A 16,981-nucleotide genomic window follows, 5' to 3' on the forward strand; every position below is an offset into this window, starting at 1 on the left:
TGGAGGCCTTCTTTCTTTAAGCCACTAGAACGGGGAAATGTGAACAGCAAAAGTATCTCCCTTCTACCGCACCTGGGAAGTACAAAACTCAAAGGGAAAGTGCAGGGATAATGCTCCGTGTTCCCTTTGGAAAAGAGCTTGAAGGGAAACGTTGTTTTCCTCATGGGAATTTACAGCATTGCAGGCTCAATGGTGGCAGGGAAACACTGTTGTTCCATATCTTCTCTTCTAAACACAATCCATTTCTCGTCACAGAAATATGCAGGCCCCAGTTCCAAGGCAGCCTGTGTCAGAGTGGTGCTTAATCTCCAGCAAGCGTTTATGGTGTCATAGGCCACAAGGCTGTTCACAAAATTCTAAGATGTAGGCGACGGAGTGCCCGTCAGTTTTGGGACCTGTAAGCCACGTTCAGTTGAGGAGAAGTATATGCCAAAAGAAAGGCAATGGAGACGTTCTTTTCTTAAGCCACTAGAAGCTGTAAATGTGAACAGCAGTTGTATCTCCCTTCTACCGCACCTGGGAAGTACAAAACACAGAACGAAGGCGCAGGGGGAATGCTCTGTGGTCGTTGTGGGGAAGAGGGCTTGAAAAGTGACCTGAAAACGATCAGCGTTTTCGGAAGCCACTAGAAGGTGTCAATGTGAACAACAGAAGTATCTACCTTCTACAGCACCGGGAAGCCCCAAAGACCACACGAAGGCCAAGGGAGAGTGCTTTGTGGTCCCTTTGGAAAACAGGGTTTTAAGGGATTCACTAAGGATTATTTGTGAATAGGTAAACCACATGGGACGACTAGCATCGAGCTCAAGCTCTCTGTTTCTCGTCACACAGAGAGGCAGGCCGCAGGTCCAAGGCAGCGTGTGTCAAAGCGGTGCTTTAAATGCAGGAAGCTTTTACGGTGTCTTAGGCCATGTGCCTCTGCACTAGAATGCAACATATAAACAACGGACTGCCTGACACTACTGGGGTCTGTAAGCCACTTTCAGTTGAGGAGAACTATATGCCAAAAGAAGGACAATGGAGGCCTTCTTTCCTTAAGCCACTAGAAGCTGTAAATGTAAACAGCAAAAGTATCTCCCTTCTACCGCACCTGGGAAGTACAAAACTCAAAAGGAAAGTGCAGGGAGAATGCTCTGTTTTCCCTTTGGAAAAGAGAGCTTGAAGGGAAACATTTTATCCTCACTGGGATTTAGAGCGTTGCAGGCTCAACTGTGGCAGGAAAACACTGTTGTTCTATATCTTCTCTTCTTAACACAATCCATTTCTCGTCACAGAAATATGCAGGCCCCAGAGCCAAGGCAGCCTGTGTTGAAGCAGTGCTTAATCTCCAGCAAGCGTTTATGGTGTCATAGGCCACTAGGCTATGCACTAGATTCTAAGATGTAGGCGAAGGACTGCCCGTCAGTTTTGGGACCTGTAAGCCACGTTCAGTTGAGGAGAATTATATGCCAGAAGAAGCGCAATGGAGTCCTTCTTTCCTTAAGCCACTAGAACGTGTAAATGTGAACAGCAGATGTATCTCCCTTCTACCGCACCTGGGAAGTACAAAACTCAAAGGAAAGTGCAGGGAGAATGCTCTGTGTTCCCTTTGGAAAAGAGAGCTTGAAGGGAAACTTTTTATCCTCATTGGGATTTAGAGCGTTGCAGGCTCAACTGTGGGAAGAAAACACTGTTGTTCTATATTTTCTCTTCTCAACACAATCCATTTCTCGTCAGAGAAATAGGCAGGCCCCAGATCCAAGGCAGCCTATGTCAAAGCAGTGCTTAAACTCCAGCAAGCGTTTATGGTGTCATAGGCCACTAGGCTGTGCACTAGATTCTAAGATGTAGGCGACGGAGTGCCCGACACTTCTGGGCCCTGTAAGCCACGTTCAGTTGAGGAGAACTATATGCCAAAAGAAGGGCAATGGAGACCTTCTTTTCTTAAGCCACTAGAAGCTGTAAATGTGAACAGCAGATGTATCTCCCTTCTACCGCACCTAGGAAGTACAAAACACAGAACGAAGGTGCAGGGGGAATGCTCTGTGGTCCTTGTGGAGAAGAGGGCTTGAAAAGTGACCTGAAAACGTTCAGCGTTTTCGGAAGCCACTAGAAGGTGTCAATGTGAACAACAGAAGTATCTACCTTCTACAGCACCGTGAAGCACCGAAGACCACAGGAAGGCAAAGGGAGAGTGCTTTGTGGTCCCTTTGGAAAACAGGGTTTGAAGGGATTCACTAAGGATTGTTAGTGAATAGGTAAACCACATGGGACGACTAGCATCGAGCTCAAGCTCTCTGTTTATCGTCACACAGAGAAGCCGGCCGCAGGTCCAAGGCAGCGTGTGTCAAAGCGGTGCTTTAAATGCAGGAAGCTTTTACGGTGTCTTAGACCATGTGCCTCTGCAGTAGGATGCAACATGTAAACGACGGACTGCCTGACACTACTGGGATCTGTAAGCCACTTTGAGTTGAGGACAACTATATGCCAAAAGAAGGACAATGGAGGCCTTCTTTCCTTAAGCCACTAGAACGGGTAAATGTGAACATCAAAAGTATCTCCCTTCTACCGCACCTGGGAAGTACAAAACTCAAAGGGAAAGTGCAGGGAGAATGATCTGTGTTCCCTTTGGAAAAGAGCTTGAAGGGAAACGTTTTTTACCTCATGGGAATTTACAGCGTTGCAGGCTCAATTGTGGCAGGGAAACACTGTTGTTCCATATCTTCTCTTCTTAACACAATCCATTTCTCGTCACAGAAATAGGCAGGCCCCAGATCCAAGGCAGCCTGTGTCAAAGCGGTGCTTAAACGCCAGCAAGCGTTTATCGTGTCATAGGCCACTAGGCTGTGCACTAGATATAAGATGTAGGCGACGGAGTGCCCGACACTTTTGGGACCTGTAAGCCACGTTCAGTTGAGGAGAACTATATGCCAAAAGAAAGGCAATGGAGACCTTCTTTTCTTAAGCCACTAGAAGCTGTAAATGTGAACAGAAGATGTATCTCCCTTCTACCGCACGTGGGAAGTACAAAACACAGAACGAAGGCGCAGGGGGAATGCTCTGTGGTCCTTGTGGAAAAGAGGGCTTGAAAAGTGGCCTGAAAACGTTCAGCGTTTTCGGAAGCCACTAGAAGGTGGCAATGTGAACAACAGAAGTACCTACCTTCTACAGCACCGGGAAGCCCCAAAGAACACAGGAAGGCAAAGGGAGAGTGCGTTGTGGTCCCTTTGGAAAACAGGGTTTGAAGGGATTCACTAAGGATTGTTAGTGAATAGGTAAACCACATGGGACGACTAGCATCGAGCTCAAGCTCTCGGTTTCTCGTCACACAGAGAGGCAGGCCGCAGGTCAATGGCAGCGTGTGTCAAAGCGGTGCTTCAAATGCAGGAAGCTTTTACGGTGTCTTAGGCCATGTTCCTCTGCACTAGGATGCAACATGTAAACGACGGACTGCCTGACACTACAGGGATCTGTAAGCCACTTTCAGTTGAGGACAACTATATGCCAAAAGAAGGACAATGGAGGCCTTCTTTCCTTAAGCCACTAGCAGCTGTAAATGTGAACAGCAAAAGTATCTCCCTTCTACCGCACCTGGGAAGTACAAAACTCAAAAGGAAAGTGCAGGGAGAATGCTCTGTGTTCCCTTTGGAAAAGAGAGCTTGAAGGGAAACATTTTATCCTCACTAGGATTTAGAGCGTTGCAGGCTCAACTGTGGCAGGAAAACACTGTTGTTCCATATCTTCTCTTCTTAACAAAATCCAGTTCTCATCACAGATATAGGCAGGCCCCAGATCCAAGGCAGCCTGTGTCAAAGCGGTGCTTAAACTCCAGCAAGCGTTTATAGTGTCGTAGGCCACTAGGCTGTGCACTAGATTCTAAGATGTAGGCGGCGGAGTGCCCGACACTTCTGGGCCCTGTAAGCCACGTTCAGTTGAGGAGAACTATATGCCAGAAGAAGGGCAATGGAGACCTTCTTTTCTTAAGCCACTAGAAGCTGTAAATGTGGACAGCAGATGTATCTCCCTTCTACCGCACCTGGGAAGTACAAAATACAGAACGAAGGTGCAGGGGGAATGCTCTGTGGTCCTTGTGGAGAAGAGGGCTTGAAAAGTCACCTGAAAACGTTCAGCGTTTTCGGAAGCCACTAGAAGGTGTCAATGTGAACAACAGAAGTATCTACCTTCTACAGCACCGGGAAGCACCAAAGACCACAGGAAGGCAAAGGGAGAGTGCTTTGTGGTCCCTTTGGAAAACAGGGTTTGAAGGGATTCACTAAGGATTGTTAGTGAATAGGTAAACCCATGGGACGACTAGCATCGAGCTCAAGCACTCTGTTTCTTGTCACACAGATAGGCAGGCTGCAGGTCCAGGGCAGCGTGTGTCAAAGCGGTGCTTTAAATGCAGGAAGCTTTTTCGGTGTCTTAGGCCATGTGCCTCAGCACTAGAATGCAACATGTAAACAACGGACTGCCTGACACTACGGGGATCTGTAAGCCACTTTCTGTTGAGGACAACTATATGCCAAAAGATGGACAATGGAGGCCTTCTTTCCTTAAGCCACTAAAACGGGTAAATGTGAACAGCAAAACTATCTCCCTTCTACCGCACCTGGGAAGTACAAAACTCAAAAGGAAAGTGCAGGGAGAATGCTCTGTGTTCACTTTGGAAAAGAGAGCTTGAAGGGAAACATTTTATCCTCACTGTGATTTAGAGCGTTGCAGGCTCAACTGTGGCAGGAAAACACTGTTGTTCTATAGCTTCTCTTCTCAACACAATCCATTTCTCGTCAGAGAAATAGGCAGGCCCCAGATCCATGTCAGCCTGTGTCGAAGCGGTGCTTAAACTCCAGCAAGCCTTTATGGTGTCATAGGCTACTAGGCTGTGCACTAGATTCTAAGATGTAGGCGACGGAGTGCCCGACACTTCTGGGCCCTGTAAGCCACGTTCACTTGAGGAGAACTATATGCCAGCGGAAGGGCAATGGAGACCTTGTTTTCTTAAGCCACTAGAAGCTGTAAATGTGAACAGCAGATGTATCTCCCTTCTACCGCACCTGGGAAGTACAAACTCAAAGGGAAAGTGCAGGGAGAATGCTATGTGTTCCCTTTGGAAAAGAGCTTGAAGGGAAACGTTGTTTTCCTCATGGGAATTTACAGCGTTGCAAGCTCAATGGTGGCAGGGAAACACTGTTGTTCCATATCTTCTCTTCTTAACACAATCCATTTCTCATCACAGAAATAGGCAGGCCCCAGTTCCAAGGCAGCCTGTGTCAAAGCAGTGCTTAATCTCCAGCAAGCGTTTATGGTGTCATAGGCCACTAGGCTGTGCACTAGATTCTAAGATGTAGGCGACGGAGTGCCCGTCAGTTTTGGGACCTGTAAGCCACGTTCAGTTGAGGAGAAGTATATGCCAAAAGAAAGGCAATGGAGACCTTCTTTTCTTAAGCCACTAGAAGCTGTAAATGTGAACAGCTGATGTATCTCCCTTCTACCGCACCTGGGAAGTACAATACACAGAACGAAGGCTCAGGGGGAATGCTCTGTGGTCCTTGTGGAGAAGAGGGCTTGAAAAGTGACCTGAAAACGTTCAAAGTTTTTGGAAGCCACTAGAAGGTGTCAATGTGAAAAACAGGAGTATCTACCTACTACAGCACCGGGAAGCCCCAAAGAACACAGGAAGGCAAAGGGAGAGTGCTTTGTGGTCCCTTTGGAAAACAGAGTTTGAAGGGATTCACTACGGATTGTTAGTGAATAGGTAAACCACATGGGACGACTAGCATCAAGCTCAAGCTCTCTGTTTCTCGTCACACATAGAGGCAGGCCGAAGGTCCAAGGCAGCGTGTGTGAAAGCAGTGCTTTAAATGCAGGAAGCTTTTACGGTGTCTTAGGCCATGTGCCTCTGCACTAGGATGCAACATGTAAACAACGGACTGCCTGACACTACTGGGATCTGTAAGCCACTTTCAGTTGAGGACAACTATATGCCAAAAGAAGGACAATGGAGGCCTTCTTTCCTTAAGCCACTAGAACGGGTAAATGTGAACAGCAAAAGTATCTCCCTTCTACCGCACCTGGGAAGTACAAAACTCAAAAGGAAAGTGCAGGGAGAATGCTCTGTGTTCCCTTTGGAAAAGAGAGCTTGAAGGTAAACATGTTATACTCACTGGGATTTAGAGCGTTGAAGGCTCAACTGTGGCAGGAAAACACTGTTGTTCTATATCTTCTCTTCTCAACACAATCCATTTCTCGTCACAGAAATAGGCAGGCCCCAGAGCCAAGGCAGCCTATGTCGAATCGGTGCTTAATCTCCAGCAAGCGTTTATGGTGTCATAGGCCACTCGGCTGTGCACTAGATTCTATGATGTAGGCGAAGGACTGCCCGTCAGTTTTGGGACCTGTAAGCCACGTTCAGTTGAGGAGAATTATATGCCAGAAGAAGTGCAATGGAGTCCTTCTTTCCTTAAGCCACTAGAACGTGTAAATGTGAACAACAGATGTATCTCCCTTCTACCGCACCTGGGAAGTACAAAACTCAAAGGGAAAGTGCAGGGAGAATGCTCTGTGTTCACTTTGGAAAAGAGCTTGAAGGGAAACGTTGTTTTCCTCCCTGGAATTTAAAGCATTGCAGGCTCAATGGTGGCAGGGAAACACTGTTGTTCCATATCTTCTCTTCTTAACACAATCCATTTCTCGTCAAGAAATAGGCAGGCCCCAGATCAAAGGCAGCCTGTGTCAAAGCGGTGCTTAAACTCCAGCAAGCGTTTATGGTGTCATAGGCCACTAGGCTGTGCACTAGATTCTAAGATGTAGGCGACGGAGTGCCCGACACTTTTGGGACCTGTAAGCCACGTTCAGTTGAGGAGAAGTATATGCCAAAAGAAAGGCAATGGAGACCTTTTCTTAAGCCACTAGAAGCTGTAAATGTGAACAGCAGATGTATCTCCCTTCTACCGCACCTGGGAAGTACAAAACACAGAACGAAGGCGCAGGGGGAATGCTCTGTGGTCCTTGTGGAGAAGAGGGCTTGAAAAGTGACCTGAAAACGTTCAGCGTTTTCGGAAGCCACTAGAAGGTGTCAATGTGAAAAACAGGAGTATCTACCTACTACATCACCGGGAAGCCCCAAAGAACACAGGAAGGCAAAGGGAGAGTGCTTTGTGGTCCCTTTGGAAAACAGAGTTTGAAGGGATTCACTACGGATTGTTAGTGAATAGGTAAACCACATGGGACGACTAGCATCAAGCTCAAGCTCTCTGTTTCTCGTCACACATAGAGGCAGGCCGAAGGTCCAAGGCAGCGTGTGTGAAAGCAGTGCTTTAAATGCAGGAAGCTTTTACGGTGTCTTAGGCCATGTGCCTCTGCACTAGGATGCAACATGTAAACAACGGACTGCCTGACACTACTGGGATCTGTAAGCCACTTTCAGTTGAGGACAACTATATGCCAAAAGAAGGACAATGGAGGCCTTCTTTCCTTAAGCCACTAGAACGGGTAAATGTGAACAGCAAAAGTATCTCCCTTCTACCGCACCTGGGAAGTACAAAACTCAAAAGGAAAGTGCAGGGAGAATGCTCTGTGTTCCCTTTGGAAAAGAGAGCTTGAAGGTAAACATGTTATACTCACTGGGATTTAGAGCGTTGAAGGCTCAACTGTGGCAGGAAAACACTGTTGTTCTATATCTTCTCTTCTCAACACAATCCATTTCTCGTCACAGAAATAGGCAGGCCCCAGGGCCAAGGCAGCCTATGTCGAATCGGTGCTTAATCTCCAGCAAGCGTTTATGGTGTCATAGGCCACTCGGCTGTGCACTAGATTCTATGATGTAGGCGAAGGACTGCCCGTCAGTTTTGGGACCTGTAAGCCACGTTCAGTTGAGGAGAATTATATGCCAGAAGAAGTGCAATGGAGTCCTTCTTTCCTTAAGCCACTAGAACGTGTAAATGTGAACAGCAGATGTATCTCCCTTCTACCGCACCTGGGAAGTACAAAACTCAAAGGGAAAGTGCAGGGAGAATGCTCTGTGTTCCCTTTGGAAAAGAGCTTGAAGGGAAACGTTGTTTTCCTCCCTGGAATTTAAAGCATTGCAGGCTCAATGGTGGCAGGGAAACACTGTTGTTCCATATCTTCTCTTCTTAACACAATCCATTTCTCGTCAAGAAATAGGCAGGCCCCAGATCAAAGGCAGCCTGTGTCAAAGCGGTGCTTAAACTCCAGCAAGCGTTTATGGTGTCATAGGCCACTAGGCTGTGCACTAGATTCTAAGATGTAGGCGACGGAGTGCCCGACACTTTTGGGACCTGTAAGCCACGTTCAGTTGAGGAGAAGTATATGCCAAAAGAAAGGCAATGGAGACCTTTTCTTAAGCCACTAGAAGCTGTAAATGTGAACAGCAGATGTATCTCCCTTCTACCGCACCTGGGAAGTACAAAACACAGAACGAAGGCGCAGGGGGAATGCTCTGTGGTCCTTGTGGAGAAGAGGGCTTGAAAAGTGACCTGAAAACGTTCAGCGTTTTCGGAAGCCACTAGAAGGTGTCAATGTGAACAACAGAAGTATCTACCTTCTACAGCACCTGGAAGCCCCAAAGAACACAGGAAGGCAAAGGGAGAGTGCTTTGTGGTCCCTTTGGAAAACAGGGTTTGAAGGGATTCACTAAGGATTGTTAGTGAATAGGTAAACCACATGGGACGACTAGCATCGAGCTCAAGCTCTCTGTTTCTCGTCACACAGAGAGGCAGGCCGCAGGTCCAAGGCAGCGTGTGTCAAAGCGGTGCTTTAGATGCAGGAACTTTTACGGTGTCTTAGGCCATGTGCCTCTGCACTAGGATGAAACATGTAAACGACGGACTGCCTGACACTACTGGGATCGATAAGCCACTTTTAGTTGAGGACAACTATATGCCAAAAGAAGGACAATGGAGGCCTTCTTTCCTTAAGCCACTAGAAGCTGTAAATGTGAACAGCAGATGTATCTCCCTTCTACCGCACCTGGGAAGTACAAAACTCAAAAGGAAAGTGCAGGGAGAATGCTCTGTGTTCCCTTTGGAAAAGAGAGCTTGAAGGGAAACATTTATCCTCACTGGGATTTAGAGCGTTGCACCTCAACTGTGGCAGGAAAACAATGTTGTTCTATTGCTTCTCTTCTCAACACAATCCATTTTTCGTCAGAGAAATAGGCAGGCCCCAGATCCAAGGCAGCCTCTGTCAAAGCGGTGCTTAAACTCCAGCAAGCGTTTATGGTGTCATAGGATACTAGGCTGTGCACTAGATTCTAAGATGTAGGCGACGGAGTGCCCGACACTTTTGGGACCTGTAAGCCACGTTCAGTTGAGGAGAATTATATGCCAGAAGAAGCACAATGGAGTCCTTCTTTCCTTAAGCCACTAGAACGTGTAAATGAGAACAGCAGATGTATCTCCCTTCTTCGGCAACTGGGAAGTACAAAACTCAAAGGGAAAGTGCAGGCAGAATGCTCTGTGTCCCCTATGGAAAAGAGCTTGAAGGGAAACGTTGTTTTCCTCAGTGGAATTTACAGCATTGCAGGCTCAATGGTGGCAGGGAAACACTGTTGTTCCATATCTTCTCTTCTTAACACAATCCATTTCTCATCACAGAAATAGGCAGGCCCCAGATCCAAGGCAGCCTCTGTCAAAGCGGTGCTTAAACTCCAGCAAGCGTTTATGGTGTCATAGGATACTAGGCTGTGCACTAGATTCTAAGATGTAGGCGACGGAGTGCCCGACACTTTTGGGACCTGTAAGCCACGTTCAGTTGAGGAGAACTATATGCCAGAAGAAGTGCAATGGAGTCCTTCTTTCCTTAAGCCATTGAACGTGTAAAAAATGTAAAGAGCAGATGTATCTCCCTTCTACCGCACCTGGGAAGTACAAAACTCAAAAGGAAAGTGCAGGGAGAATGCTCTGTGTTCCCTTTGGAAAAGAGAACTTGAAGGGAAACTTTTATCCTCACTGGGATTTAGAGCGTTGCAGGCTCAACTGTGGCAGGAAAACACTGCTGTTCCATATCTTCTCTTCTTAATAAAATCCAGTTCTCATCACAGAAATAGGCAGGCCCCAGATCCAAGGCAGCCTGTGTCAAAGCGGTGCTTAAACTCCAGCAAGCGTTTATGGTGTCATAGGCCACTAGGCTGTGCACTAGATTCTAAGATGTAGGCGACGGAGTGCCCGACACTTCTGGGCCCTGTAAGCCACGTTCAGTTGAGGAGAAGTATATGCCAGAAGAAGGGCAATGGAGACCTTCTTTTCTTAAGCCACTAGAAGCTGTAAATGTGAACAGCAGATGTGTCTCCCTTCTAACGCACCTGGGAAGTACAAAACACAGATCGAAGGCACAGGGGGAATGCTCTGTGGTCCTTGTGGAGAAGAGGGCTTGAAAAGTGACCTGAAAACGTTCAGCGTATTCGGAAGCCACTAGAAGGTGTCAATGTGAACAATAGAAGTATCTACCTTCTACAGCACCGGGGAGTCCCAAAGACCACAGGAAGGCAAAGGGAGAGTGCTTTGTGGTCCCTTTGGAAAACAGGGTTTGAAGGGATTCGCTAAGGATTGTAAGTGAATAGGTAAACCCATGGAACGACTGGCATAGAGCTCAAGCTCTCTGTTTCTCGTCACACATAGAGGCAGGCCGAAGGTCCAAGGCAGCGTGTGTGAAAGCAGTGCTTTAAATGCAGGAAGCTTTTACGGTGTCTTAGGCCATGTGCCTCTGCACTAGGATGCAACATGTAAAGGACGGACTGCCTTACACTACTGAGATCTGTAAGCCACTTTCAGTTGAGGACAACAATATACCAAAAGAAGGACAATGGAGGCCTTCTTTCCTTAAGCCACTAGAACGGGTAAATATGAACAGCAAAATTATCTCCCTTCTACCGCACCTGGGAAGTACAAAACTCAAAAGGAAAGTGCAGGGAGAATGCTCTGTGCTCCCTTTGGAAAAGAGAACTTAAAGGGAAAGTTTTTATCCTCACTGGGATTTAGAGCATTGCAGGCTCAACTGTGGCAGGAAAACACTGTTGTTCAATATCTTCTCTTCTTAACACAATACATTTCTCGTCAGAGAAATAGGCAGGCCCCAGATCCAAGGCAGCCTGTGTCGAAGCGGTGCTTAATCTCCAGCAAGCGTTTAAGGTGTCATAGGCCACTAGGCTATGCACTAGATTCTAAGATGTAGGCGAAGGACTGCCCGTCAGTTCTGGGTCCTGTAAGCCACGTTCAGTTGAGGACAATTATATGCCAGAAGAAGCGCAATGGAGTCCTTCTTTCCTTAAGTCACTGGAACGTGTAAATGTGAACAGTAGATGTATCTCCCTTCTACCGCACCTGGGAAGTACAAAACTCAAAGGGAAAGTGCAGGGAGAATGCTCTGTGTTCCCTTAGGAAAAGATCTAGAAGGGAAACGTTGTTTTCCTCACTGGAATTTACAGCATTGCAGGCTCAATGGTGGCAGGGAAACACTGTTGTTCCATATCTTCTCTTCTTAACACAATCCATTTCTCGTCACAGAAATAGGCAGTCCCCAGATCCAAGGCAGCCTGTGTCAAAGCGGTGCTTAAACTCCAGCAAGCGTTTATGGTGTCATAGGCCACTAGGCTATTCACTAGATTCTAAGATGTAGGCGACGGAGTGCCCGACACTTTTGGGACCTGTAAGCCACGTTCAGTTGAGGAGAAGTATATGCCAAAAGATAGGCAATGGAGACCTTCTTTTCTTAAGCCACTAGAAGCTGTAAATGTGAACAGCAGATGTATCTCCCTTCTACCGCACCTGGGAAGTAAAAAACACAGAACGAAGGCGCAGGGGGAATGCTCTGTGGTCCTTGTGGAGAAGAGGGCTTGAAAAGTGACCTGAAAACGTTCAGCGTTTTCGGAAGGCACTAGAAGGTGTCACTGTGAACAACAGAAGTATCTACCTTCTACAGCACCGGGAAGCCCCAAAGACCACAGGAGGTCAAAGGGAGAGTGCTTTGTGGTCCCTTTGGAAAACAGGGTTTGAAGGGATTCACTAAGGATTGTTAGTGAATAGGTAAACCACATGGGACGACTAGCATCGAGCTCAAGCTCTCTGTTTCTGGTCACACAGAGAGGCAGCCCGCAGGTCCAAGGCAGCGTGTGTCAAAGCGGTGCTTTAAATGCAGGAAGCTTTTATGGTGTCTTAGGCCATGTGCCCCTGCACTAGGATGCAACATGTAAACGACGGACTGCCTGACAGTACTGGGATCTGTAAGCCACTTTCACTTGAGGACAACTATATGCCAAAAGAAGGACAATGGAGGCCTTCTTTCCTTAAGCCACTAGAACGGGTAAATGTGAACAGCAAAAGTATCTCCCTTCTACCGCACCTGGGAAGTACAAAACTCAAAAGGAAAGTGCAGGGAGAATGCTCTGTGTTCCCTTTGGAAAAGAGAGCTTGAAGGGAAACTTTTTATCCTCACTGGGATTTAGAGGATGCAGGCTCAACTGTGGCAGGAAAACACTGTTGTTCCATATCTTCTCTTCTTAACACAATCCAGTTCTCATCAGAGAAATAGGCAGGCCCCAGATCCAAGGCAGCCTGTGTCAAAGCGGTGCTTAAACTCCAGCAAGCGTTTATGGTGTCATAGGCCACTAGGCTGTTCACTAGATTCTAAGATGTAGGCGACGGAGTGCCCGATACTTCTGGGCCCTGTAAGCCACGTTCAGTTGAGGAGAACTATATGCCAGAAAAAGCGCAATGGAGTCCTTCTTTCCTTAAGCCACTAGAACATGTAAATGTGAACAGCAGATGTATCTCCCTTCTACCGCACCAGGGAAGTACAAAACTCAAAGGGAAAGTGTAGGGATAATGTTCTTTGTTCCCTTTGGAAAAGAGAGCTTGAAGGGAAACCTTGTTTCCTCACTGGGATTTAGAGCGTTGCAGGCTCAATTGTGGCAGGGAAACACTGTTGTTCCATATCTTCTTTTCTTAACACAATCCATTTCTCGTCACAGAAATAGGCAGGCCCCAGAGCCAAGGCAGCCTGTGTCAAAGCGGTGCCTAAACTCCAGCAAGCGTTTATGGTGTCATAGGCCACTAGGCTGTGCAATAGATTCTAAGATGTAGGCGAAGGACTGCCCGTCAGTTCTGGGACCTGTAAGCCACGTTCAGTTGAGGAGAACTATATGCCAGAAGAAGCAAAATGAAGTCCTTCTTTCCTTTAGCCACTGGAACGTGTAAATGTGAACAGCAGATGTATCTCCCTACTACCGCACCTGGGAAGTACAAAACTCAAAGGGAAAGTGCAGGGAGAATGCTCTGTGTTCCCTTTGGAAAAGAGCTTGAAGGTAAACGTTGTCTTCCTCACTGGGATTTAGAGCGTTGCAGGCTCAGTTGTGGCAGGGAAACACTGTTGTTCCATATCTTCTCTTCTTAACACAATCCACTTCTCGTCAGAGAAACAGTCAGGCCCCAGGTACAAGCCAGCCTGTTGCAATGCGGTGCTTAAACTGCAGCAAGCGTTTATGATGTCATAGGCCAGTAGGCTGTGCACTAGATTCTAAGATGTAGACGACGGAGTGCCCGACACTTCTGGGACCTGTAAGCCACGTTCAGTTGAGGAGAACTATATGCCAGAAGAAGCGCAATGGAGTCCTTCTTTCCATAAGCCACTAGAACATGTAAATGTGAACAGCAGATGTATCTCCCTTCTACCGCACCTGGGAAGTACAAAACTCAAAGGGAAAGTGCAGGGAGAATGCTCTGTGTTCCCTTTGGAAAAGAGCTTGAAGGGAAACGTTGTTTTCCTCCCTGGAATTTAAAGCATTGCAGGCTCAATGGTGGCAGGGAAACACTGTTTTTCCATATCTTCTCTTCTTAACACAATCCATTTCTCGTCACAGAAATAGGCAGGCCACAGATCCAAGGCAGCCTGAGTCAAAGCGGTGCTTAAACTCCAGCAAGCGTTTATGGTGTCATAGGCCACTAGGCTGTGCACTAGATTCTAAGACGTAGGCGACGGAGTGCCCGACACTTCTGGGCCATTTAAGCCACGTTCAGTTGAGGAGAAGTATATGCCAAAAGAAAGGCAATGGAGACCTTCTTTTCTTAAGCCACTAGAAACTGTAAATGTGAACAGCAGATGTATCTCCCTTCTACTGCACATGGGAAGTACAAAACACAGAACGAAGGCGCAGGGGGAATGCTCTGTGGTCCTTGTGGAGAAGAGGGCTTGAAAAGTGACCTGAAAACGTTCAGCGTTTTCGGAAGCCACTAGAAGGTGTCAATGTGATCAACAGAATTATCTACCTTCTACAGCACCGGGAAGCACCAAAGACCACAGGAGGGCAAAGGGAGAGTGCTTTGTGGTCCCTTTGGAAAACAGGGTTTGAAGGGATTCACTAAGGATTGTTAGTGAATAGGTAAACCACATGGGACGACTAGCAATGAGCTCAAGCTCTCTGTTTCTCGTCACACAGAGAGGCAGGCCGCAGGTCCAAGGCAGCGTGTGTCAAAGCGGTGCTTTAAATGCAGGAAGATTTTACGGTGTCTTAGGACATGTGCCTATGCACTAGGATGCAACATGTAAACGACGGACTGCCTGACACTACTGGGATCTGTAAGCCACTCTCAGTTGAGGACAACTATATATGCCAAAAGAAGGACAATGGAGGCCTTCGTTCCTTAAACCTCTAGAACGGGTAAATGTGAACATCAAAAGAATGTCCCTTCTACCGCACCTGGGAAGTACAAAACTCAAAGGGAAAGTGCAGGGAGAATGCTCTGTGTTCCCGTTGGAAAAGAGAGCTTGAAGGGAAACGTTGTTTTCCTCACTGGGATTTAGAGCGTTGCAGGCTCAATTGTGGCAGGGAAACACTGTTGTTCCATATCTTCTTTTCTTAACACAATCCATTTCTCGTCACAGAAATAGGCAGGCCCCAGAACCAAGGCAGCCTGTGTCAAAGCGGTGCCTAAATTCCAGCAAGCGTTTATGGTGTCATAGGCCACTAGGCTGTGCACTAGATTCTAAGATGTAGGCGAAGGACTGCCTGTCAGTTCTGGGACCTGTAAGCCACGTTCAGTTGAGGAGAACTATATGCCAGAAGAAGCCCAATGTAGTCCTTCTTTCCTTAAGACACTAGAACGTGTAAATGTGAACAGCAGATTTATCTCCCTTCTACCGCACCTGGGAAGTACAGAACTCAAAAGGAAAGTGCAGGTAGAATGCTCTGTGTTCCCTTTGGAAAAGAGCTTGAAGGGAAACGTTGTTTTCCTCACTGGGATTTACAGCGTTGCAGGCTCAATGGTGGCAGGGAAACACTGTTGTTCCATATCTTCTCTTCTTAACACAATCCATTTATCATCACAGAAATAGGCAGGCCCCAGATCCAAGGCAGCCTGTGTCAAAGCGGTGCCTAAACTCCAGCAAGCGTTTATGGTGTCATAGGCCACTAGGCTGTGCACTAGATTCTAAGATGTAGGCGACGGAGTGCCCGACACTTCTGGGCCCTGTAAGCCACGTTCAGTTGAGGAGAACTTTATGCCAAAAGAAGGGCAATGGAGACCTTCTTTTCTTAAGCCACTAGAAGCTGTAAATGTGAACAGCAGATGTATCTCCCTTCTACCGCACCTGGGAAGTACAAAACACAGAACGAAGGCGGAGTGGTAATGCTCTGTGGTCCTTGTGTAGAAGAGGGCTTGAAAAGTGACCTGAAAACGTTCAGCGTTTTCGGAAGCCACTAGAAGGTGTCAATGTGAACAACAGAAGTATCTACCTTCTACAGCACCGGGAAGCCCAAAAGACCACAGGAGGTCAAAGGGAGAGTGCTTTGTGGTCCCTTTGGAAAACAGGGTTTGAAGGGATTCACTAAGGATTGTTAGTGAATAGGTAAACCACATGGGACGACTAGCATCGAGCTCAAATTCTCTCTTTCTCGTCACACAGAGAGGGAGGCCGCAGGTCAATGGCAGCGTGTGTCAAAGCGGTGCTTTAAATGCAAGAAGCTTTTACGGTGTCTTAGGCCATGTGCCTCTGCACTAGGATGCAACATGTAAACGACGGACTGCCTGACACTACTGGGATCTGTAAGCCACTCTCAGTTGAGGACAACTATATATGCCAAAAGAAGGACAATGGAGGCCTTCGTTCCTTAAACCTCTAGAACGGGTAAATGTGAACATCAAAAGAATGTCCCTTCTACCGCACCTGGGAAGTACAAAACTCAAAGGGAAAGTGCAGGGAGAATGCTCTGTGTTCCCGTTGGAAAAGAGAGCTTGAAGGGAAACGTTGTCTTCCTCACTGGGATTTAGAGCGTTGCAGGCTCAATTGTGGCAGGGAAACACTGTTGTTCCATATCTTCTTTTCTTAACACAATCCATTTCTCGTCACAGAAATAGGCAGGCCCCAGAACCAAGGCAGCCTGTGTCAAAGCGGTGCCTAAATTCCAGCAAGCGTTTATGGTGTCATAGGCCACTAGGCTGTGCACTAGATTCTAAGATGTAGGCGAAGGACTGCCTGTCAGTTCTGGGACCTCTAAGCCACGTTCAGTTGAGGAGAACTATATGCCAGAAGAAGCCCAATGTAGTCCTTCTTTCCTTAAGACACTAGAACGTGTAAATGTGAACAGCAGATTTATCTCCCTTCTACTGCACCTGGGAAGTACAAAACTCAAAGGGAAAGTGCAGGTAGAATGCTCTGTGTTCCCTTTGGAAAAGAGCTTGAAGGGAAACGTTGTTTTCCTCACTGGGATTTACAGCGTTGCAGGCTCAACGGTGGCAGGGAAACACTGTTGTTCCATATCTTCTCTTCTTAACACAATCCATTTCTCGTCACAGAAATAGGCAGGCCCCAGATCCAAGGCAGCCTGTGTCAAAGCGGTGCCTAAACTCCAGCAAGCGTTTATGGTGTCATAGGCCACTAGGCTGTGCACTAGATTCTAAGATGTAGGCGACGGAGTGCCCGACACTTCTGGGCCCTGTAAGCCACGTTCAGTTGAGGAGAACTATATGCCAAAAGAAGGGCAATGGAGACC

Source organism: Mesoplodon densirostris, chromosome 10 (assembly GCF_025265405.1).
Source record: "Mesoplodon densirostris isolate mMesDen1 chromosome 10, mMesDen1 primary haplotype, whole genome shotgun sequence".
Lineage (NCBI taxonomy): Eukaryota > Metazoa > Chordata > Mammalia > Artiodactyla > Ziphiidae > Mesoplodon > Mesoplodon densirostris.